Below are 24,558 nucleotides of genomic sequence, written 5' to 3' on the forward strand. Positions count from 1 at the left end.
ATTGTGTCCGTTTTAAGTTGTCTCAATTTGTGAATAATGATGAAACCATTTTAGAGGTAGGAATTACAGTTGCTTCTGTCTGACGAATTAGTTTCAGTAAGAAGGATTTGGTAGCCAAAATGCTACCCTGAATTCCTCCATGCAATGCTGTATTTTTTAAAAACTTATTTTACATGTATGTGCTAACTCTGTTGATGTTAGTGACACCTCAAGTAGCATAATTTGAAAAGAATTTTTAAACGTTCCAATGATGTTTACAGGTCAACAGACAGTAGGATTTTTCTCTTGAATTGGCTCTGCAAAACTGATAATAGTACAAAAAGTTAAGATATTACTTTGATCATTGAGACTGGTACATGAAGCTGGTTATACACTGGAAATTAGAGGAAAGGACTATTTTTTAATATAGTGACTTCCCATAAATAAAACTGTAAGTTAAGCTTAAGGAAAACAACCTACTCAGTGTTTTAGTATGAAGGAAAAAAAATGAGCACAGTTTTTTTTAAAGCAAGAGACACACATTGAGGCCTGCCTGTGTGGGTATAAGAAAGATCTTAACAATTTGGAAGATCTTCGAACACAGGCTGTAAAAGTTGCTGAATCTTCATAGGACAGTTGTTCAGAACATTGTTAGTGGTGGCTTGTTCCTGCTCTGTAAGCATAGCCGCTCCTTGAAGCCATTGTGTTTCAAAAGAGGTCACTTAGGAGATTTACCTTGCTGTTAAAGCTCCTTTTGGTGACAGCCAGCCTAGAAGAAATTGTCACTGATGAAGACTTGCATAATACAGTCCCCAGTACAGTCCCCAGTACAGTCCTGGAAAATAGTCAGGTAGTAAAAATTACAGTCTCTATCCATGGTCATGGAAAGACATTAGGCAACCAAAAAAATTGTGTATATAGCCAGATTGGTGTGATAATTTGTGTAGCTTGGTCACGCATTAACTGTACATAGTTCCACATTAGGTTCCTTCTGAGTTTAGCTGAATGATGCAGCCAACGAGCTTGCTTACTCTGTGGATCTGCAGTGGTTTTTATGCTTACTGATACTGCTGACCACAAGAGTATTGCCCTAAATTTCCTCATGTACTAAACATAACCTATCTGAGAGAAGAGATTTAAGCAGTTCTGACATTTCTTGTAGCATATTTTTTTGCCTCCCTGAGCCAGAAATCCTAAGCTCTTAAATCATTATCTAAAGCTACAGCTTCTGTATAGTCTCGTGGAGCTGCTCCTTTCCTTCCACTTCACAAATTTTGCGTCTTCGATGGTATTAACATATGCACTCATCTTGCTATTTGAGTCAGAGTAAATGTTCCATCACTAACTATCTTCTCCCTGTCTGCTTTCAGCTAAAACTTAAACTGATCATGCAAAAGAAATAGAGAGCTCTTTAGCATGCATTTTAGTGTTTAAGTCATTTTCACTTATACATACAACTTGGGATTTAATTTGAAAAACTTCAAATATACTTGTTTTTTCCTGTAATAGGAGCCAGAGCAATTGTTAGGAAGTATAAGTAGAAAATACAGAATGTTATTTTCAATGGATAACTAAACTAACAACATATAAATAAATGGTGATAATGGCATTTGTGAGATTACTGAAGGGAAATGGAAAAGGCTTTGAGTGATATCCATGTGCATTCATAGAGCTCATTGAGTATAGGCTTTTAAATTTTTTTTTACCATTGTAAGAACATCTAGAAGCTTGCCTTCAGGGTTTTGGGAACTGTGCACACATGCAACAAAAATATATCAGTGCTTTGAAAAGCTTTTAGCTCATTCAAATAAACCTCAAAAAAACCCCATCGATAAGTATAAAATAACAGTTTCAGAATGGAGGTAATTTTTTTGGACAGTTATAATGACCAAAAGCATATTTATTACACCAGATAGATCAAAAAGCCCAAGTTCTTTCTATCCGTACTGTAAACATACAAACATTTCAACTCCTCGAGCTGGAAACTTACATATTCTGATAAGGCCTTTAAAGGACTTTCAGGGTTTTTTTAACTGCTAGGGAAGAATAGACCTCATTAGACAGAAAGTAAAAATGAACACTGAACTAATTTAGTTATGAAAGAAACAAAATAAGAAATGTGGAATCCTTATTAGAAGACCTGATAGTGAACCCTCTCTTCAGATTACCTAACATTTTCCATTATGTAAGCTTGTTTGCAATATGTTGGGGTTTTGTTTCTCAAAGCTTCAATACCTTATTTTTTTCACCAACCTTCGAAATTTGTCAGGATCAAAGTCCTGCAGCTAGAAACAGTTCTTTTGTAAATCTTTCGAATTATAAAATGTTACAAATTACTATTTCCCTTCTTTCATTTGCATTTCTGAAATGGATTTTTCTAGGCTGCCAAAAATGACTACAAGTCCATGCTACTGCTGTGATGGAACAATGTGTGTTGGGAACATTCAGGACCTACAGCAAGAAAGGAATGATGCTGAAAGCAAAGTGTGATTTATTCATGACTGATCACCTGACTCAACAACAGATCAGTTTTTCTTGAGGCTTCTTAAAGGGTAAAAGACGAAGAGCAAAAAGGATCTATATGCTTCCTTCTCTTCTCCCAGACTGAGCACTTGACACACTGTCCCATCTCCCACTCTAGTATGAAAACCTTTGTTCAAAAGCAAACATTATTTTGCTTCTGAGGTCATGTTCTCAGACATTATACTACCTTTGTGGTTGCTCGTGTGAATTTTATTCCTGTCCCTTGAATCTCTGTATTGTAATACAGCTGTTAATTATGTGATCACATTATTTCATATGAGAGTTGTGCATAATTTAATACATGAGGCTTTTACCTAAGGGAAAAGCTTAAAGCTTGATAAGAAACTTTTTCTGTAAGGTTTTATTTTAAATACAACATTTAACCTAAAGAAGGAGCAATAAGTGGAATATTACTCTGTGTTTGAAGAGACAGCATGAGGAAAATAACGACTGTAATATTTCTCTAGGAAAAATGATCACTGTTCAGTTGGAAAGTTTACTTCTTTCCAAAAGGAAGATAGTCTAGAGAAGTGATGACCTGAGCTGGTAGGGATATGATTCTGCATAACTTGGAACTGTGCAAAATATTTTTACAAAGTAGTGTGAAAATGTAGGAAGAGGTAGGCGGGCTAAGGGAAATCTGTTGGGTTTATCGAAAAAGTTGGAGGCAAGGAAAGGAAATACTGAGAATTAAGATAAACAGCAGTCAGTGATCATTTAAAGAAAAAGGGATGTGATAATAGGGTAAGTCATTATTATAAACATTTGCAAGTAATCAGACATTAGATAAAACAAATATCAGGATCTTAAATTTTTAATGAATACAAATAATAAGTGCAGGTAGATAGAAATTATAGGAATTTACAGAAATATTAAACACAGCCACATATATGATAAGACTTTTATGCTATTTATTTAAAAATGTGTTCAATGAAATACTTGCAGGAGTATAGTCTTTTTTTTTTTTTTTTTCTAATACCCCACAGCTACAAAGCATAGAAGACTGAGATCATGACTGGTAAGGCTGGAGAATCCTCAGAAGGTAGGTGTGGTCACTGGGTAAGACCAGTGGGTGATGGTGTCTGGCACTGTAATCTTCAAGTTCAGTTGTTGATATTAGTGTTTATGAAATGGAGAATGCAAGCAAAGCAGTGGATAAACAGTCAGGATTCCCATATGTACTTACTTGATCGTATTGGAGCTGCTAGTAATGAGAGATATCTGCATAAATGCCTGATGGAATCTTAGCAGAGAAAACATGTGTATGGAGAGGCTTGGTGTAATATGCTGTGTCCACTAATAAGGCAAATTTAGATTTACCTCTAATTTTGACACAGATGCTGTGAAGGTTGAATAATTGATGCATAAATTATTTTTTCTTTCTGTTATGCAGATCAGAATGTGAGTGCTAAAGCATTTATGACAATGACTTGAAACTATTTCACAACATTGTCTTATTCAGCCTTCAGTCTCTATTGTAAACTCTGGAGGAAATACAGCCCTAGAAGTGGACAATGTTTAAAAGGACAATTTTTTTTTCCTTATTTGTCAATAATGCATAGTGTAAATAACAGCAAGTTATGAAAAATGTATGTTGTAATGACACTGATTAGGTCATCATTTGGAATGCACTTTGGTGAGAAACAAAATTACAAACTGCATAAATACCTATGATGCACACTTTTCTTCTTTTCTGGGGACTGTATGTTTTTCACGCTTATTCTGAAATATATAGAAGGTATGACATGAGAGATGACAAATTTGCAGGTAGGTAAATGGAATAAAACCACTTCCTGTAACGGTTAGTAGTGTAAAGCAAGAAGTGTGTCTGGCTCGTCAATCAGACATGCAATCAGCACTCGCATATGCTGATATGCAGGTATACTTATTTTAGCTGTATCTACTGTGCTGTCCCTGCAGCTTGGCCAGGCGTAACTGAGCCACACTAAGATATATAGGAAAGACATTAAGAGAGGGGCTGCAGAAGCAAAGAATGCAGTGTACACTGACGGCCTAAGTATTTGCACTGGTCCTTAAGTGGGATTTTAGTCATAGGTTTTATACTGGAATTTCTTGTATCCTCAGCAATAACGAGGGCCTATTGTTTCTGAGTTTTATTCTTTATTGTTTACTAATACCCTGGTATTAATACAGAGCTGTTGATGATTAACTGTCTGCCTCCGAGGGTCATCCTGCCATTTGTTACAACTGACTTAAACTCTGGAGTAGTCCTAGGACTTAGATATTAGTGTGCTATGGAGCAAAGCTGTGTGTATAGTTTTCAATTAGAAGAGAGGGGGATATATATGTCATTCTTGAGGTTCATTTGCAGAGTTTCTGTGAAGCTGATCTTTACATTTCAGTCAGAACACAAGTATATGCATTACCAGAGCTGCACAGAGTTGTAGTTTGAAGTTCTAGAGGAATAAAAACGTGGGCTAGAGTAGCTCAGTAGCTTAGCATGTATTTATGTGCTATAAAAGTTCCATAGGTTCTGCCTGTACATGATTCTAGATAGTATTGTCACATAATTATATTCTCTAAGTCTGTTCTTGTCAGAAAAGTAATCTATCGGTACTGTTCATGTGAAAAACCAAACACAAACAAAAAAACGCTGCTAATTTTAAATGTATTATATTTAGTTCCTGAATGAAATCAGATACAGATCTGGTTTTATATATTTCTATGCAATATTGCTTGGCATGAGCCCTGGCCTTAGAGGGCATAATAATTGAGCATGTGAGATTGTTTAAAAATAAACAACTGTTAGGCAGCCTCCCTGACATTCATTTTATAAACTGCTGCTGATACTGCAATGACTTGTGTATGTCAAATTAAACCCAGTTTAGGATAATTTCCTCTTCTACTGTTCAAACCCATCAAGACAGTGTAATAGTCACAGCAGGGTACTAGTGGTATGATAAGAATGCCCAGACACGCTTTCTCTGGAAGGAATAAATGATAAATACAAAAACTCCCAGCAATTCTAATATAATCCACAGATTTGAAGAAAGAACATTTCTAATAGGATCCACTTAATATTCTGCCCCTTCATCATCCTCACTGCATTAAAATTTAATCCCATTTATTAATTAGCATATATCATAACAATATCATACACAATACATAAGTAATCAACAAATATATACATCATTTGGGATAATAATAGGCATTTTCTGTTGCATATGCCAGTTAGAAGCATTAAAAACGCTTGTTTGCTTCTGATGTGAAATGAAAATAAACCTACCAGAAAGTACCAATGTTGATCCCACAGCCTGTATTTGAGACAAAGGCTCTGGTAGTACCAAAATATTTCTGACCTTTTCAGGTTAATTGTCTTGAAAGTCACTGTTGCTCTGTTTTTGATACTAAATCTTTCCCTTTCCAATGTTCATAATGTAAATATTTTCTGAGTCACATAGTTTAAAAAACTAGAGATTGCACAATGTGATAATATGGAAAGGACCTTCATATGAAGCAAAGGCATGATTAGGTAATATCTGGTTACCTTTATTTTCCTGTGACTGATCTGTTTTCTGATTTTTTCCTATTACCTCTCTTCTTAAAAATAGAAGTAGTGGACTGTTCTACCTGGGGAAAGTTTTGTTAAGGAATAAGGCAATAACTAAGGCTATGATGAACAGATGTAACTTAAATGTGGGAGAGTATGGAAAACTGAATTTAATGCAGCCCAGGATACTGTCAGTCTTTGTTTCAAGGACACATTGCTGGCTCATGGTTAACTATCTGTCCACCAGGAACCCCAGATCCTTTTCTGCAAAGCTGTTTACCAGCTGGGTGGCCCTCAGCACATACTGGTGCCTGGGGTTGATCCTCCCCAGGTGCAATACTTGGCACTTCCCTCTGCTGAACTCTATCAAATTCCTGTCAGTCCATTTTTCCAGCCTAGTGAGGTCCCTCTGAATAGCAGCAGAACCCTCTGGCATACCTGTCACTCTTCCCAGTTTTGTGTCATCAGGGAACTTGCTGAGGGTGCACTCTACCCCATCATCCAGATGATTAATGAAGGTGTTAAACAGTTTTGGACCCAGTATTGATCCCTTGGGTGCACCACTAGTTACTGGCCTCTGACTAGACTTGATAACACTGATGACAACCCTCTGTGCCTGGCCGTCCAGGCAGTGTTCAGTCCACCTCCCTATCTGCTCATCTAGCCTGTACTTCATCAGTTTCTCTACGACAATCTTATGGGAGACAGTGTCAAAGACCGTACTGAAGTTTAGGTAGACAATGTCCACTGCTCTGTCTTTGTCTACCAAGCCAGTCATTTTATCCGAGGAGGCTATCAAAGCTGGTCAAGCAGGACTTCCCCTTGGTAAATCTATGCTGACTACTCTTGATTACTTTCTTGTCCTTCACATACCTGGAAATGGTTTCCAGGATTAGCAGTTGAGATCAAGGTGAGGCTGGCTGGCCTGTAGTTCTCTGTGTCCTCCTTCTTGCCCTTGAAGATAGGAGGGACATTATCTTTCCTTCAGTCCTTGGACACCTCTTCCAATTGCCATGATTGTTTGAAGATAATTGAGAGTGGCCTCACAATGACATCGGCCAGATCCCTCAGCACATTTGGGTGCATCCCATGAGGGCCCATTAACTTATATATGACCCGTTTGCTTAAGTATTGTCTAAGCCGATCCTCTTCCACCACGGGTAAATATTCCTTGCTCCAGATTTTCCCCCTGGTTTCTGGGTCCTTGGATTTCTGAAAGCTGGTCTTACTGGCAAAGGCGGAGGCAAAGGTGGCATTCAGTACCTCAGTCTTTTTCTATGTCCTGTGTCACCAGGGCCCCTGCCCCATTCAGCAGTGAGTCCCCATATTCCCTAGTCTTCCTTTTGCTTCTTACGCACTTGTGAAAGACTTCACCAGGTTCAACGTCAGGTGGGCTTTGGCTTTCTTAAGTGTGCCTCTGCGTGTTCGGGACCATGCCTCTGTGTTCCTCCCAGGTTACTCATTCCTGTTTCCACCTTCTGTATACTTCCTTTTTGTCATGCATTTTGCCAGGAGCTCCTTGTTCATCTGTGCAGGCCTCATAAATTGTTTTTGTCTGGCTTCCTGCTTATTGGGATGAACTGCTCTTGAGCTTGGAGGAGGTGATCCTTGAATATCAACCAGTTTTCTTGGACCCCTCTTCCCTCTAGGGCCTTATCCCATGGGATCAAGCAGATACTTCGAGAGGCCAAAGTCTCTTCTCCTGAAGTCCAGGGCTGTGATCTTGCTTTTTGCCATCATCCCTCCTCTCAGGATCCTGAACTCCAACATGTCATGGTCACTGCAGACAAGGCAGCCTTCAACGTTCACATCCCCTTGTTTATAAACAAGGTCCAGCAGAGCATCCTGTTTCCAAACAATGTCTGTACCAACCCCATTAAGAAGGCAAGTTGTGCAGTTTATTGTTTAAAGGAAACAGCTAAAGTTGCAAGATTCCCCCCCACCATAAACTCTTCAGACCCCTTTATTCCAATTCAGTTGTAATTTTCAGACCTCTGTGTGGTTCACAGGGCTGTGTAATGAATACATGTCCAATAGGACATCAATTGACAGGACAGAGATCCAGTACATCTTCTGGCTACTGTTAGCAGAGTCATACTGAAGGGAGCTATTCTTTGGGGTTTTTAGTGTTCTCTGTGTGAGAGTAGGAGATTAATATTTATAAGTCACATATACAACTAACGTTACATCGTAAATCAAATCAACACTTACAAGATATGTAGATGAGAATTTTTCAAGTCATCTAGAAGCAGGGAAATGTGTAAATTTTTTCAGAGCTCTTTTTCTATGGAGTTTTCAGGTGACATTGTCAGGCTGTACATAAAAGGTAACACCTGGTCATGTTTTTTTCAAGAAAGTCCAGATAGGATGAATATTCCCTGTACCACAGAGAAAAGCTAAAACAGTGGGGCTGAGACAGACATACTGGACCTAATACAAGATGTGGATGGGGAGAAACCTTTACCCGATGATGCAATTTGAACAACGGAAAGCAAGACAGTGCATGATGAACTTCAGGGAGATCCATCTATATGTCAAATTATGTGTGCTTAGTGAAACTATGAGAGTAAGCACTGTCTGAATAACTTCTTTTTTTTTTTCTTAACTCCCCTCTATTCTGAAACAAATTTCTCCTGAGTGGTTGACTGAATGTTACTTAGTTCAAATGTCTCATTGATAAAGAAATCCTTACAGGTATAGCTAAGTGCTGCTTGCTCAGAACTAAGAACCAGTAGTATTAACTTCACAAGATTGGATAGGATACAGGGCTTGCTAACAGTAATGGGAAATTAGAAATTGGAAAGTAAATATCTTTTGAAACTTCCTTTTACTGTATAGAGGAGCGGAAGCCAGACAGACAAGTGTTCATCCGATTCAGTCTTCGGATCATATATTAAAAACAAAAGGAAAAAAAAATCATTAATTGATTCACCACCCCCATTAAATCTCTAGTAGAGGAAAAAGAAGAGAAATCTAGAAATTAATCTATAGCTTAGTTCTTCAAAGATTTCATCATAAAGAATATGGAGAAAAAAGACAAAAGTAGTAACTGTTGTTTCCAGGACCTTGGGAAGAAGTATCCTCAAGGGCCATCAGAATGGGGCGGGGGGAGGTATGTAGTGTTTCATTTTGCTGTTGTGAAGTTAAAAGGACACAGTTCTGCACAATAAACTTTCTGACAGTCTTGGTCGAGCCTGACATGCTTCTGTTGATTAAGCACAAAATTTGTTCACAGTTTCATTTATGAAAAATGACAAAACATGTTTGAGAGAGAGACAGCAAAAACTCACATGTAGCTATATAGTTACTTAAAATCTACAAAGCAGGCAGAAGAGAATTTGTGGTGTCCTTGATTTATTGAGTGTAATCTACAGTGAATTGACAGAACACTTTTGTCTTGCAGTGCACCTGTTAAAGAAAATATAATTGCAGAGAAGTATATGAAATAGATCATGGAAGTGTTTCCTTCTGGTGTTTCGTCTTGGCAGATGTGCTAAATGGTTATTTCTTTCTTCAGATGGTTCTCACACTGTAAAATGTGACCTGCTTTTTCTCTACTACATAAGCCAGGCAAACTGCCCATGCACTAGCAGAAACAAAATAGATGACCTTTCTGAAACACTGGAATTTATCAGAACTATTTAACTGGCACTTCATTTGTGTGTGCTATAGACATTTGAATTGGCACAGTTTTTGTGACTTCACACTCCTCCTTTCTCCACATCAAATGTAATTTATGTTGGAAATGAGCAGACAGTGAGAATTAATACTGAGGCTTTATTCATCTTTAAAGTGATGAGATCCAGGATTTTTTTTTAACTGGGGCAGCTATGGATTCTCTAATTGAAGGCATTGCGAGCTAATTAGAATCACACCAATAATTCTGCAGAGGGCAATGGTTCTAATAAGGAAAATCATGGGAGTGGAACACTTCTAAACAATACCATTAGGATTCTTCTGACAGGACCCAGTTAATGATATGGAAAGAGGACAAAAATAGATGTTGTGTTAGACTTAGGAAAGTCCAAAGCTGAGCTAAAAATAACATACACACCCACACGGACATACTGGGGACATAGTCCTCTTCTCATCTCCTCCCTCTCAGTGGTATTTTTTTGAGATAGTGATATAACTGTTTAATAAAAAAACAGCTGTTGATATAAAAAATTACATTACCCTGAATATATCCTTTGGAGTTTCAATTGAGGGAGGTAGCTTCTTTTTCTGTCTAATTCAACCCTGTTTCTTATTCATTAATTCTTTAGAATTTGTAGAAGAATGAACATAGGCATAATAACTTAGAGGAGTTGGTTCATTTAAATTTCTAAATGGGATTGTGTGTGTTGTTTACTGTCCTCTAAAGATCAAACAAATCTAATAACATGAGTCTGAGTGATGACAAAATATTACTCTTGCATTGTTGAAGCCAGATATTCTTTAAAAAATATTCAAGGAAAAAATAATTAGCCCACGTCTAGGGACTGCCACACAAACGTCCTTCAGTGAAAAATTACTTACACATTCAATATGTCTTGAAAGGCTTTATTAAAGCGTAGTACAAAATCCTGTCAGAGCACTGACACATGCCAGAGGGCAGATTAATGAGAACTGGATAGCCAAGCCACCTGCCTTATTTCTGTGCTGACAATTTGCTGGAGTTTTAAGAAATTGCTGAATGAGTCTGTAATTTTTCATTGCCAGAAGTACAGAGTCTTAGACTTCCCTTGACTTCCTGTTCAATGTAAAAGGTAACAAGAGAAAAGAAGTCTTAGCTGCAGGGACACGTGTACCACTTCTGTCTGTAATCTCAATATAGCTGTCACATTTTTCACCTGGCGTGGCAATTATGTTTATCTCAAAGAGGAGGAACTTGGCTTGCTGTAGAGGCTCCATATTCACAGCTGCTTAGCTAGAGTCAGTAAGATTATTACAGAAAATTGCAATTAACTACAAAACTATACAAATATATACATAGTAATGTATAGCATATATACGAAAAATACATAACAATGGTATATCTCTCACTCGTTTTCCGAGGTCTAAACTAATTAATAAAGCTATGCTGGTTTGAAGAGGTACACTAGTAAAACACTTCCTCTGCTGTGGTTTGTTGTATCATAATATATTCCATTTAAAAGAAAGGAAAAAAAAAAGACTAAAAGTCTTGCAGGTTTCAGTGATGCTTATTTCTCAACTTTTCAGAGGTGTCCCTGATAAAATGCTATGAAAATGTAATTTCACTCCCAGAGAAACACTGTGTTCCTTTCTTTCATTTACTCCATTCTTCTTCTTTACTCCGTTCCCCATAGGAGGGTCCTTTTACATCTCTCCTAGGTATTGACTAATGCTAACTGGTCGCAATCCGTAGTAAAGAAAGATACCTCTGGTGCTGCTTGTCAGACCAGCAAAATCAGCCATCTTCAGTCCTGCTACAAGGTGCAGCTGTCTCCGTATCAGAGTGTCATCATCTGGCTGTCACGGTAAAAGGTTTGTCTGAGGCAGAAGCTTTATCTCTGGTAGCTGATCTTGGAAATGTTTTGACAAACGAGCCGCTAATGTCTGTCCACTACTTCTGAGTGTTTCTAGGGTTGTTACTATCAAGGTAGCTATCAAGGTCTCAGTGTAATTTATGTAGTGATTACCAGGTGATAGAGGTGAATAAACTTTTAAATAGAAATATTTGGGGAGAGGTAGCTGATGAAACCTCTCTGCTGTATAGTTAATAAGACTCCTCAGAGTATTTCATGGCAGTTTAAAGTACTGAGAATGACAAATGCGAGAAATTTACCGCTAAATCTACTGGTTAGAAGTCTGGTCCTCATTTCCTCTGACTTACAGATGTGATGGCTTGTTGAATATTCTATATAGAATGATCTGAGTAGTGTTATAACCTGTGTCCTACTACAAAACTCATATTGCAAAAAGCCTGTAATTGGAATGAAGTAAGTGCTGTCATAGACAGCTGTCTCAGTAGACACTCTAGGAGGAAACGGAGACTAAGCTCCCTCCTCAATTCAAGCTGCAGTTTCTCTTTGCGTCTGCATTATTGGCATATTTCCGTATGCTCATTTTAAAGCACGAAGTCAACACTGTCAGCAATTTCCTCATACCCTGGACTTTCAGGTCATTTGCTGGAATGATTACTTCACCAACATTTTTGAATGGCCTTGCTGTTCTACTGGGGCATCATCTAAATGATCACACACTTTTGTGTGATCCTTTCTGTGGAGTTTTCCTGCATGATTCTTGTCATCCACCTTTTTATTTTACTACTGCTACCCTTTTTTTTTTAAAGAGTGGAAGAATATCCCAACGCCCACAGTTGTTGGAAAAGGTTTGACTGTAGTGAAAATACCCAGATTGTTTGCTAAAGACATCTCAGTGGCCAGAAATCAGACAGATAATAGAAGTTGCCATCCCTTTGTAATTCAGTTCTACAGTGTGAAATCAGGGTATGACTCCCTACAAAAGGAGGAGATTCTATCTGGAAACATTCAAACTCATGCAACCTTAGATACAGACTTGTAGAGTAGAACAGAGTAGAGTAGAATAGAATAGAATATTTCATTTGGAAGGAACTTACAATAATAATCTATTTTTGCCAACCTGAATTTGACAGCATTTAAACTCAAGTAGGTCGTCATTGTCCACAGGCTGGCGTAGAGTGTGCCAAAGGTTTAGTCTTCTAATTTAAGAACTATTTAGGTGTACCCCAAGCTACAACTTCCAAAAAGGAACTGGCTTCCTTATCCCAACTTTCCAGAAAAGTTGGCATCTTTCATTCCTTAGGCGCAGGAAATTCATAACAGATTTCCTCCCAGGGCTGTAAGAGTCTGACGTATGAATCTGGAGGAATTTTTTACCTTCTTTTCAGGATTGTCTGTGATTTGGTGCAACTGGGCTTTTTCCTCACTTTGCTACCTCTATTGAATTCATCACTTGCTGGGGAGCAGTTGTGATTGAATATGGTATAGGGAATTCAAACTGTATTACAGCACATTCATTCTCACCATAGGACAGGGTGAGAAACTTCCATCATGCAAACCAAATCTGTTATACCAGAACAATTAATCTGGCTTGTTCCCACCAGTCTCCTTCTCAGGGTCCCCTCAGAAGACAAGAGTCAATGGGCTATAGGCAGAATAACTTGTGCTGGCAGTGTATTTCTTGTCACCCTGTGCCCTAGTAACCTCGTGCTCTCTACTTCTCCCATCCCCATCACACAACAGATGGGTGACATGACAGCCATCCTACAACTGCGGTTCAGGTGATGGGTGCAGATTTGGTTATGTGAGAAGACTGTTTGGTTGTCAAGCCATGACATAGGGTCACTCTCGATGCACCATTAGATGTGATCAGGTGTTACATGATCGACATAGCCTATTCTCCATCATGTGATTACTGTGGAATATGCTGAGATTTTTTTGTGTAATTGTGGCATAACTTCACCTGTGTGAGAGGGGATGAATGGCGAGATTTGGCCCCAAGTGCTTCCATCAAAGCTTATGTGGCTTGCTTGCTCCAAAAATAATTCACCCTGTTGTAGAATATAAGGTCCGCAGAAACTGTTTTCTTCTTGTATTTACTAGGAGATCTGAAGAAAGTGGCTTAGAGGAAGCAAATTTATTACTGTTCCTCTCAGCTCAGCCAGAGAGATTGCATCTAGTTCAGTTCTTGCCTACAGAGCTTGTCTCAGGTCAGTGCATACAGAAATTAAAATTCCCAAATGTGACAGATGGTATTTGTTTTGTGTGCGTGTTCTCAGTTGCATTCTGTGTCCCTTCAAGAAGTAGCTGGAAAGGAGAGCCCTTGGAAAGGACAGCAGGGGGTGGGTGCAGCTTTGGGGACTAACGGAGCCTGTTTGGGGGAGAAGGTTCCAGGGCTGGCAGGAGGAGAGTCACAGTGCAGCCTGGGAGGCTGCAGCCCACAGGGACAGAGACTGCTCAGAGGAGCAGTCAGCAGGACCCAGAGATAACTGACCGAACTTTGTTGGGATCAGAGGAGGTCGGTGAAGGTCGACGCAGTTCAGAAAGCCGCCGAGCTATCCAAAGCTATGCCTACTAGCAAGGATCTGTCTCCAAGGACACGATGGGCAGAGGGGAGAGCTGTTAATGAAACAGTTTTTTTCTTATTCTGTCTGATGTAGTCACTTTACATTTTTTACACTTTAAAAGCTGGGTTACTTATATTTTTTTATATAACCTGTCCCTTCTTCCGTTTAAAAGTCTTTTGTCTTAGGTTATCTTTTTATAGAAAAAGGTAAATCCAGATCAAAACTCTAACCCGTTCTAGCTTCCTACAAATCAATCATTTCTGGGCATTTATTATTTTTATAGTTCCTGTCTGTAAAGGAGACCCTCAGCTGATCTTTGTTGCGGCTTTCTGTTGGTTTTGGCATGATGGTAGAACTAACAATAACTTCCTGAAAGTTAAACCTTTGCTCTGCAGCTTCTGCTATCTTAGTGCTTCCTTCTACACCAATACTGTGTCTTGTTTCAATGCCTTCTACAGAAAATGCGTATTTTTTCCTTTTCTGGCGTCTGTGTTTTTCTCAGCCACTCTTCTGCTTATGTGCTCAAGTCTGTAAAACATTTGATCACTCAGCTTTTTTGAAATACGCAGTTCTTCTTTTCTTTATGGTGCAAATAGGAGGAGACCTAGGGAATGTAGTTTACTTAGACCAATTGCAGGCAGCAGGGTTCTTCCTGTGCTTCACAAAATACGCTAGGACGCATGGATTGTGAAAAGAAATGGAGTCTAGTGTCTTGAGGGTAGATTTCTCAGCCATATGTGGGACTAGAGAAGTATTTATATTGTCACTTAGGACTAAGATGGATTTTTTCCCAGCTCATTCCAGTCCTTGCTTGGGTTTTCTGGGTTTCCTCACACCCGCTCAGCATTCAGACTTGCACAATCACACACAAGTGAGACAATCTGCATGAAAAATTAATAGTAATTTTTTAGAGCATGGCATTATTTAGGGCTTTAGGGAATGTGTTACAGTCGCTTGTTATGCAGCAGTGCATCTTATCAGCAGGTGCCCTTGCCATGTTCAGCAAGTGATACTTCTATTCTTTTGCTGGCAGGTGGTCTCAGAACTACAAGTGTTCGGTGCATCTGGCCCTAGTGCTTGGGGACCGCATCAGCGTAAAGGCTGCCATTTCTAATTACTAACGAATCAGAAAGTGCAGCGGGAGGACCTTCCAGTCCTGACTTCTTTTGAGTTACGTGCTACCCCTGAGCTGTAGCAGTGTGTAATTAGTGTTTGTTCTCTGCAAATCTTCCTTCACAGGACCTTTCAGAAAAGGCTGTGCCTCATCTTTAAGTATACTCTTGCTGGGCTTTTCTCATCTAAAGAAAATACAGCAGGAAGATAAAGAATTAGAGCTATAAAACATCCAGATAAGGAGACAACAGGCAGTGAGTAAATCATCAGTGTTGCCTGTTGATTCAGACAGGGAGGACAATGTGAAGAGACAGCGTTTCGCAGTCATTGTCAGTCTTAAGGTTGAAAAGGCTTAAGCCAAGGGTATAAAAGGCACCTCCAAAAATTAGACCATAGTCTCCAATGTAAGAAGAACCTGGAAGACTTTATGAGGACTTCACAACTACTGTCCTTGTACATTATGGCCAGACTACTTAGTGCTTGTGAATATATCAATATGGAAGAATGATCATGGAAGAATGATCATAAAAGAATGAGTGAGTTAAATCCATGAGAGAAAGACTGTGAGTGAGTGAAATCAGTTTTGACTGAAATAAAATTACCTTTCCTTCCTTTACAGTCTCTCACTGAGTTTAGTCACAATATTTGTGCAACAACCAGCACCATAAATCAAATTCAGAAACACAACCATTTTTACAGTGTATTAGTAACAGTGATATCGTGATAATTAGAGGAGGCAGGAGAAGAGGCTCATAGTATTTGAATATTGAGTAGGTGTAATTCAAAGCTTTAGAATGAAGAATCAGGAGGACAGCGTTATTGTTCTTTTCCTTGACAGGTCAGTAGGTAGATGAGGAGGTCCTGTCACTGTTAATTCAATATTAAAAATACATATTCTGTTGAGAAGTGGCTGCTTTTATTAACAGCGATTTCAGTCGTCAAAATTTGGTTTTGAGGAGAAGCAATGCTACATTTCCAGAAATTCATTGCTTATGGTTATATGCATTGTTTGTGTAGCATATAGTTCTCATTGTTTGCTATGTTTTTAAGTTTGGACATAGAATTAGATTGTAGTGTCAAATCCACAGTTCTCAGTTTGGTTTTGGGTCAAATACTGGTATAAAGTAGATTTGTCAGCCACAGCCTTAGAATGATCTTGCTGCTTAGCATTTGTTGAGGCTCGAAGTGTGTGTTATTTATATGCAGAAAAGGAGACATGCCTGCATTCACACATTGAAGCGAGGAGGAGAGAAATGGGATCATGAACTGGGAACACAAGGGTGTTAACATCTAGACCACTGTCCTTGGAGGATGAATTTCCCGTAAGCACAGTGGGAAGAACACTGTTGTGGTGCTCAGCGCTGGCTTTATGAAATGCCCTGTGCTCTTTACAATGTCACGGACCCCTCTGTGCCAGTGGGAATGTTACCTGCTATGAGCCTTTTCTACTGAGGTCACCATCTGCTTGTGTCCTGGTTTCAGCCAGGATAGAGCTGGTTTTCCTCACAGAAGCCAGTGTGAGACTGTGTTTTGGATTTGGGATGAGAAACTGTTGATAATGTGCTGATGTTTTGGGTTGTTGCTGAGCCGTCAAGGACAGTCCAGCTTCTTGTGCTGGCCTGCCAGCGAGCAGGCTGGGGGTGCACGGGGAGCTGGGAGGGGACACAGCCGGGACAGCTGACCCAGACTGGCCAAAGAGATATTCCCTACCATACGACGTCATGCCCAGTACATAAACTGGAGTTGGCCGGGGGGGCGGAAATCGCTGCTCGGGGACGGGCTGTCGATCACGGGGTGGTGAGCAATTTCTGTATTGGGCATCACTTGTTCTTATACATTCCTTTGTTGGTATTATCATTATTGTTCCCTTCTTTCTTTCTGTCCTATTAAACCGTGTTTATCTCAACCCACGAGGTTTTTCCTAATTCTCTCCCCCGTCCCGCTGTGGGAGGGAGAGTGAGCGAGCGGCTGCGTGGTGCTTAGTTGCCGGCTGGGGCTAAACCACGACAGCTTGTTTCTGCTTCTGGGTGAAGGCAAGGACTGTCGTCTTTCACATGAAGTGGATCTGCTGCTAGTGGTTTTTTTTTTTGATACCTTTATTAAAAGAAGAGAAAGAGCCTGCATCAAACGAATAGTTATCCTAGGGTCTTTGTGCCCATGAGTGACCCAGGAAAAGCTGTCAGTCTGCAGTCCTGGGACCAGTAGTGGGAGTTTATAGCATTTGAAAAGGTGACAGCCCAAACTCTTCCTCTGTATTACAGCTTTGCGAATGTCCTGAAGTGGTTTTATACAGAAAAGTATTGCCCTCAAAATATCAGTCACTGGCACTCACGTAGTATCTTCTGCAGCGCAGGCTGTAATGCTGCTTTCTGATAATGTGTCTGACTCTATGTGGTTGTTTGCACTCTCTTTGCAGAGGTTTAAAACATAACCATTTTTATTTTCTAATGTTGCATATTGTTTGGGCAGGAATACTAACTCTAAAAGATGCAGAGCAATTGAGAGTGAGTTTGTCTAAGTCAAAACGTCAGTGACTGTCATCAGCTTGGAGAGACGTGCAGTCTCCACTAAAGTATCATTAGCCTCCGATTCAATCCAGACTCCAAACACTCTTGAAATGGGTATTAACAGGGAGCTTGCAAAATGAAATGCTGGACAGTCCTGCCGCTTTTTCTGGGAAGGAATTAGCAAAATTGTGCCTTGCAGCATGAAAGAATATGATTATACAAACTACATTCTGTTTTGCTGTTGCAATGTACTTGTAGCAATGAAGTTATTTAACCCTCAGATATGAAATTGTTATATTCAGTTTATAAGTGTCTCTGATATTTTTTTTCAACTGGCTGCTAGGTTTTTTATTATATTAAAAATATTAGAGAAGTTTGAATCATCTGCTTTCTATAGAATCTGCAGTTTCTCATTTTCTTTTTGATGTTTGTCATCATGTAACTGAAGAGGATAAACTGAGAACAGAAACATGTTCCCTATTACAAGGGCTGGTCTAAGTATAAGAAAAAAGATGAGTGTTGAAGAGAGGGAAGTTCAGCAGATGAAGAGGATGTAATAGACTACATAAGAATTAGTAGCTAAATTCGAGTGAAGATTTCTGTGGGGTAAAAAAAAGAAAAAATTTTCAGGGAAGATCTTGCAGACATTTAAAAAAGGCCCCTCTCAAGTCTTAGAGGAAACATGAAAGAAAGTATAAAAGATAATTGACATCATTAAGTAGGTGTTAATCTTTTAATATTGAATAAATGATGATAAGTAAGAGTCATAATGGAGTTATGGCTGGTGTTAGGGTTAAGATAGCTGGGGAGTAATTTTTCAGGTACCGTGGAATAAGGCCACAAGTTCTCAGCAAAAGGAGAATGGCCAAAGTACCAACGCACACCGTGGCTGTTGTACCTGCATTTGAGAGCACAGACAAAGACTAATTTATTGCCTTTGTAGGCTGTGTTGAGGAGCGAACTGACGCTGATGTCCTCTGCGACTAGGATCCATAAAGTGTGCTATTTTGCTTTTCTGACTCTGCCTTATCACTGTACAGCACAGTTCTGGCAGCTAACAGGACTTAGACCATGATGTTTATTTTTAATCAAAATACCTTCTTTTTCAACAGGATCCTAGCTAGTAGATGTGTAAAGACCCACATTGGATTCCTACTACTTCCATTTTTCCATTTCGTAGCACCAGGCATATTTCATGTATATGAAAAGATAGCTCAGTGCATTGTTCAAGCTAGTTGATGCATTTAGCAGGACTCGGGCTATCAGGGAATAAAGTGCACTTTTATGGGTAAACTGAGCACTTTTAATATAGGTAGTGAGACAGAGTAAACATTGAGGTCCCTCATACAATTTTTCTTGCTGCTTTTCAGATTAAATTGGCAGCATAACATCTTTCTTCTGTATTGTAACAGAATGTTTAATTTAAGTCTGAGTGCTGCTTTGAGATACATTTTATGTGAAAGATTTTTCACAGAACAACATTGCTGTGTTTTTACACTGTCAAGTCCAAGATGCAAATGGAGACCCAGGAGATATATCACAGAGGTTTCTTGAGGTGAGAGCTGAATAAGGTAAATAGCACATCCAGTATTCAGTCACTCAGATGAAACAAACACTGGATGCCTGGGACAAAAACTGGGGAAATGTATTTTTCTTTGAGTGTTATTGTGACTTGCACCCCCAGTATTAACCTAATCTTTCCTACTGAAGTTTCTGTTTAGCTGACTAACTGTCTAGCTGAAGTTTTAATGTGTCCCCTACTCCTTTTCAAATGAATTTTCATTGACTCATTATAGGAATTTCACAAGTAAAAGCAATGTTGGGGATTATTCATTATTTTCTGTCATGTTCTAAATGATCAATAAAGAAATTGTAATAGTTCAGCTGACATTTAGCTTTTGAATGCTGTCATGAAACAACCAAACATTTCTTCTAATGACTTGTCTGGGAATCCCAGATAAATAACACCAGGGATTAAATACATTTTTCTATATAGTCTGTTTGCTTCTTTGCTTAGACAGATAAAACCGAGTAGTTTAAACAACATGCGTAACTGTTAGAACCAAAATTTCACGAAATCTGACTATTTTTACTGTCTTCCAGATGTCACTTTCAGAAACCTAGTACTTGATCGTTGCTAACTGAGGTCAACAGAAAGATTTTCGGTGGTATCAGACAGAGCTGCATTATGCCTTTTGTGCCAACAGAAATTCTGTTTAAGATGGATGCAGCACAGAATACTAAAGCTCAATATGTCCCAGTTTTGTGACTGGCTGGAAAGCAGGGCTGTTCCTAACTAAGTTAGAGCAGCTGGGGTTTCTCCTTGTATAAACGTTGGGTTCTTGTTTGTCTGCCAAGTTCCAGCTATCCCCAGGAAGTGGAGGACCATCAGAGAGACCATTAGAAGTCACCAGTGCTCTACATTGCACCATATTCGTCTCAAATACAGGAACTAACATGCAGATTAAACCTCTGTTGCATATTCTTACTTGATGTCCTTGCAGAGTCAAATGATGGCATTTCACAGTTTGCTATCTTTTTATGCTATGTGCATCACCTTATGGCCATAAGGCTGACAAGAACGTCTGATGTCAGTAATGATAGGACTTAGGTTTTTATATCTCGCAGAATCACAGAATGGTCAAGGTTGGAAGAGACCTCTGGAGATCATCTGATCCAACCCCCACCTTCAGGCAGGGCTATCTAGAGCCAGTTGCTCAGGAACAAGTCCAGAAGACTTTTCAATATCTCCGAGGATGGTGACTCCACAACTTCTGTTGGTAACCTGTGCTAGTGCTCAGTCACCCTCACAGTAAAAAAGCGTTTCCTGATGTTCAAACATAACCTCCTGTGTTTCAGTTTGTGCCCTTTGCCTGGGCACCAGTGAAAGCGCCTGGCTCTGCCTCCTTTGCACACTTGCTTTTGAGGTATTTATATAGATTGATAAGACTCCCTCCAAGCCTTGTCTTCTCTAAGGTAAACAGTCCCAGATATCTCAGCTTGTCCTCGTTGGAGAGATGCTCCGGTTCCTCAATTGTCTTTGTGGCCCTTCGTTAGACTCTCTCCAGTATGTTTATATCTCTCTTATATTGCAGAGCCTAGAACTGGTTACAGTATTCCAGGTGTGGCCTGGAGAGTATGGAAAACTGAATTTAATGCAGCCCAGGATACTGTCAGTCTTTGTTTCAAGGGCACATTGCTGGCTCATGGTTAACTATCTGTCCACCAGGAACCCCAGATCCTTTTCTGCAAAGCTGTTTTCCAGCTGGGTGGCCCTCAGCACATACTGGTGCCTGGGGTTGATCCTCCCCAGGTGCAATACTTGGCACTTGCCTCTGTTGAACTCTATCAAATTCCATTTTTCCAGCCTAGTGAGGTCCCTCTGAATAGCAGCAGAACCCTCTGGCATACCTGTCACTCTTCCCAGTTTTGTGTCATCAGGGAACTTGCTGAGGGTGCACTCTACCCCATCATCCAGATCATTAATAAAAGTGTTAAGCAGTTTTGGACCCAGTGTTGACCCCTTGGGTACACTGCTAGTTCCTGGCCTTGAACTCAACTTTGCGCCACTGATCACCACCCTCGGGGCCCTTGCCGTTCAGCCGGTTTTCAATTCACCTCAGTTTTGCTTCATTTCAATTTGTTTCAGATTTTTTTCATACTGAGTGTGGTTTATCACTCAAATCTAAGTGGACCTGAAGTAATCATATACCAAGAGAAACAGTTTGGTCCTAATATATTTAATTTTAGACTTGTAGTGGTTAGGTAATGTAAATGAATATTCAGATTGTTCACTTTATCATTTTGTGCAAATTCCTGTGAGTTTTCTTTTCGATAACTGCTGGTAGGATATAAAATACTGTTGCTTTATATTTTATTTTCTTTCTTCACCTGACTACTTTGCTACAGAGTAGTGTTAGATTTAGTCATTTTTTCTGTTTGCTGCAGGGATAGGGGAAGTACCTGTAGACCCCCATGCTGATAATTTCATTACCACCTGTAGAGATGAGAAAGTAAGCTTCTGCTATTCATTCCATTCTTGGCTTCTCTAGCAGTTCATGCTAGGTATGGACAACTGGATATTTTGAGAGATCCCCAAATCATTGAATTTTGGCCAGTTAGAAATTATCAGAAGACAGTTCTTTTCAGCAATACGTTGCGTTCAGAATAGTGACCTCTTGCTTATTCCAGAAGTATTGGGCTAACTCCTGTACTTGGTGGATTGTGGTGTCCTTTCATCTGAACTTTCAGGTTTCTACCTCAAGACAAAATTAGATAGCAAGAGCTATCTTGTAATATAGAAGTGTGACTATGGGCTTTGCTGAACAAAGTCCAGAACCACCAATGTCCTGTACTTGTGCTTTTCAAACTAACAGGGACTTCTGATGATGGAATTCTTGTAGGGTAATTTTCAGTCTACTGAAATGAAGAAAAAAATGACACAGACCATCTCTAAAATAGGAATGTGATTTGGTCTTTGGGGGAGATTAAAGGGTCGTTGAGTAGTTTTATTTTGTTCCTAAATCTTTCATTTTCAGTGTTGCTTTTACAGATAAATGCCTTGATGTGACAGGTATTGTCAAATACTGAGAGAATGCCTTCTTTTCTGAGAAGTTGCTTTTATTTTTATTTATTTCTCCCCACGCCCAATATTTCTGGCCAGATCACAGAAGAGCTTACTTTGTGTTTCCAGTTGCAAAAATCCAGGATTCATCAAAATACCGAAGTTTCTGGGTTCACCATCAACCCTTTGAATCTTTTAATCTTTTGAGATTTGTCTACAGTTTGTAATATATCTCAGTCATTAGATTGTGCAGGCTGTGTTCTTAAGCCTTTTAATGTCACAGAGTCAATGGAAATACCACAATTAACATGACAATGCTTATTTTTAAACCAACCTTTTGTCAACAAAAAAAACCCTTTAGACCTGTTAGTTTTGCTTGTTGGCTTGTCATGCCTCTTGTCCCAGGGGAAACCGTCCCTGGCTGAGTGTTCTCTGCTGTGACACTGACAGCTTTTTGCTGTAGGGAATCTTCAGATATTTTCCCCAGGTAAAGAGATGGAAATATGATGTCATTTTGCTGTTTTGGGGAACAGACACAGAAAGGCGCAAACAAAAAAGTGGAACTGTGGGGCTCACAAGTAGCTGTGAGGTGGCTTTGCTGGCTCTGTCATTGACTTGTGCTATTGTGAACTAGTAAATTAACCTTGTTCCATGACTGCAGCACCAGTTATAAAGTGGGAATGATAATGCTTAGCACCACAAAGGGGCAGTGTAATTCTTTGCTAATTAACATTTATAAAGTGCCAGATTCTCCATTGTTCTGCACCTTTGCAGTCATTTACATCTGTTGAAAATGAAGACAAAGAGGCTGAAAAGTGCTGCTCTATTTTATACATGCACTCTCTGCCAGTATTAAGGGCTGTACAAGGATTACTGCAATGGAGAATACATCTCAAGTAATTTTCAAGATACTTTTGCCTGTAGGCATAGACCTACTAATTAAAGAGTGAAAGCACCTGTAATAGATATATGCACAGTTCCTATTCTTAGAATATGGCACACAAAAAACGTTACTGCGGTGCTAGCTAAGGTAAAAACTTGCAGGACACTACTTCACAGCAAGCTAGTTGTGTGCATGTTCTTGCATCCTAAGGTAGCTTATCTGCCAGTGAAGAATGATTAAAGTGTATTTTATTTACTGTGAAAGTGTAAAAATTAATACCCTACCTTAAGTTTGCAATAACTCTTTCATACCTTCAGATATTTTGGTAAGCTTAGTGATCACGTATTTTTACTTCTTTTCCTGCAATGTTGTAGCAAGTGTTTTAGGAATGATGAGGATCACAGGAGTTCGATGATCCAAAAGAAGTAAAAACTTTTGGGCTTTGGTCCTTTACCTGCTTGTTTCTCTTTATGTTTACCTTCTGGAGATCTTCCAGGTATCCCTAACAGAATAATAGAATCTTTACTCTTGTCATGATTCTTGGTTAGGCTGCCTAGAAGACAGCAAGACAAACTGCCATCTTAATTAATTGATGAAAATGAACAAAGAAAGCAGGTAACAAAAAAATCATCAAGTTAGCACAGTGAGAAGATGTATTTTTTGTCATTTGGCAAGAAGACCTTTGCAGACCCCTTTTGGCAGGCTAATGCTAATTAATGCCTGCTTGCCATGCCTAGCCTAGCTTTTATTGCAACTAAATATAAAACTTCTTTTGAAATCTTACTACATGACATATTCTAGGCTATGAGGGAATGAATAAGGAGTGTCAGTAGTTTTGGAATTAGGAAAAAGAAATTTATTACTTATTAGGTTGTGCATCTACTGTTCTCATAGGCTGAAGGCAGAAAGTGATAGCAGCTTTATTCCTGCTCAGTTCAGGTTTCACTTGAAAAGTTATGGAAATAAGAAATTTTGTTCACTTCTTGTCTGCTTGTCCTCAACACTTGCTTTGCATGCAGCAGTGGCCAGAATCACGTATATGTTAATCACAAAATTGCTTTAGTGCACATTCTTACTGTCTCTTTGATTGTGGGCCTGTCACCAAGAGCCTAGCTGTTCAGAATACTTTCTGATTAGTCATGCTCTTCTCATCACACACTTCACTTGCAGAGTATCAGATAATGATCCTCCTCACTGAGAATTAAAGGTTTCCCAATAAATAGAAACTGTGACTGTTGGGAACTCCAGGCAGTGTGGTATCCATTAATTAAAGCGATGGGAAACTATTCGGTCTGCAGCTTTTCCCTAGATTAGGACATTAAAATATTCACGCTTTATGCCTCAAAGCAAAAAAATAGGATAAGAGAAACACCAGACGAGGTGATATGAAGTAAGCGTGAGCATGATCAGGAAGTATGAACCAGT

Source organism: Phaethon aethereus (genome assembly GCF_964289735.1).
Source record: "Phaethon aethereus genome assembly, chromosome: 5".
NCBI lineage: Eukaryota > Metazoa > Chordata > Aves > Phaethontiformes > Phaethontidae > Phaethon > Phaethon aethereus.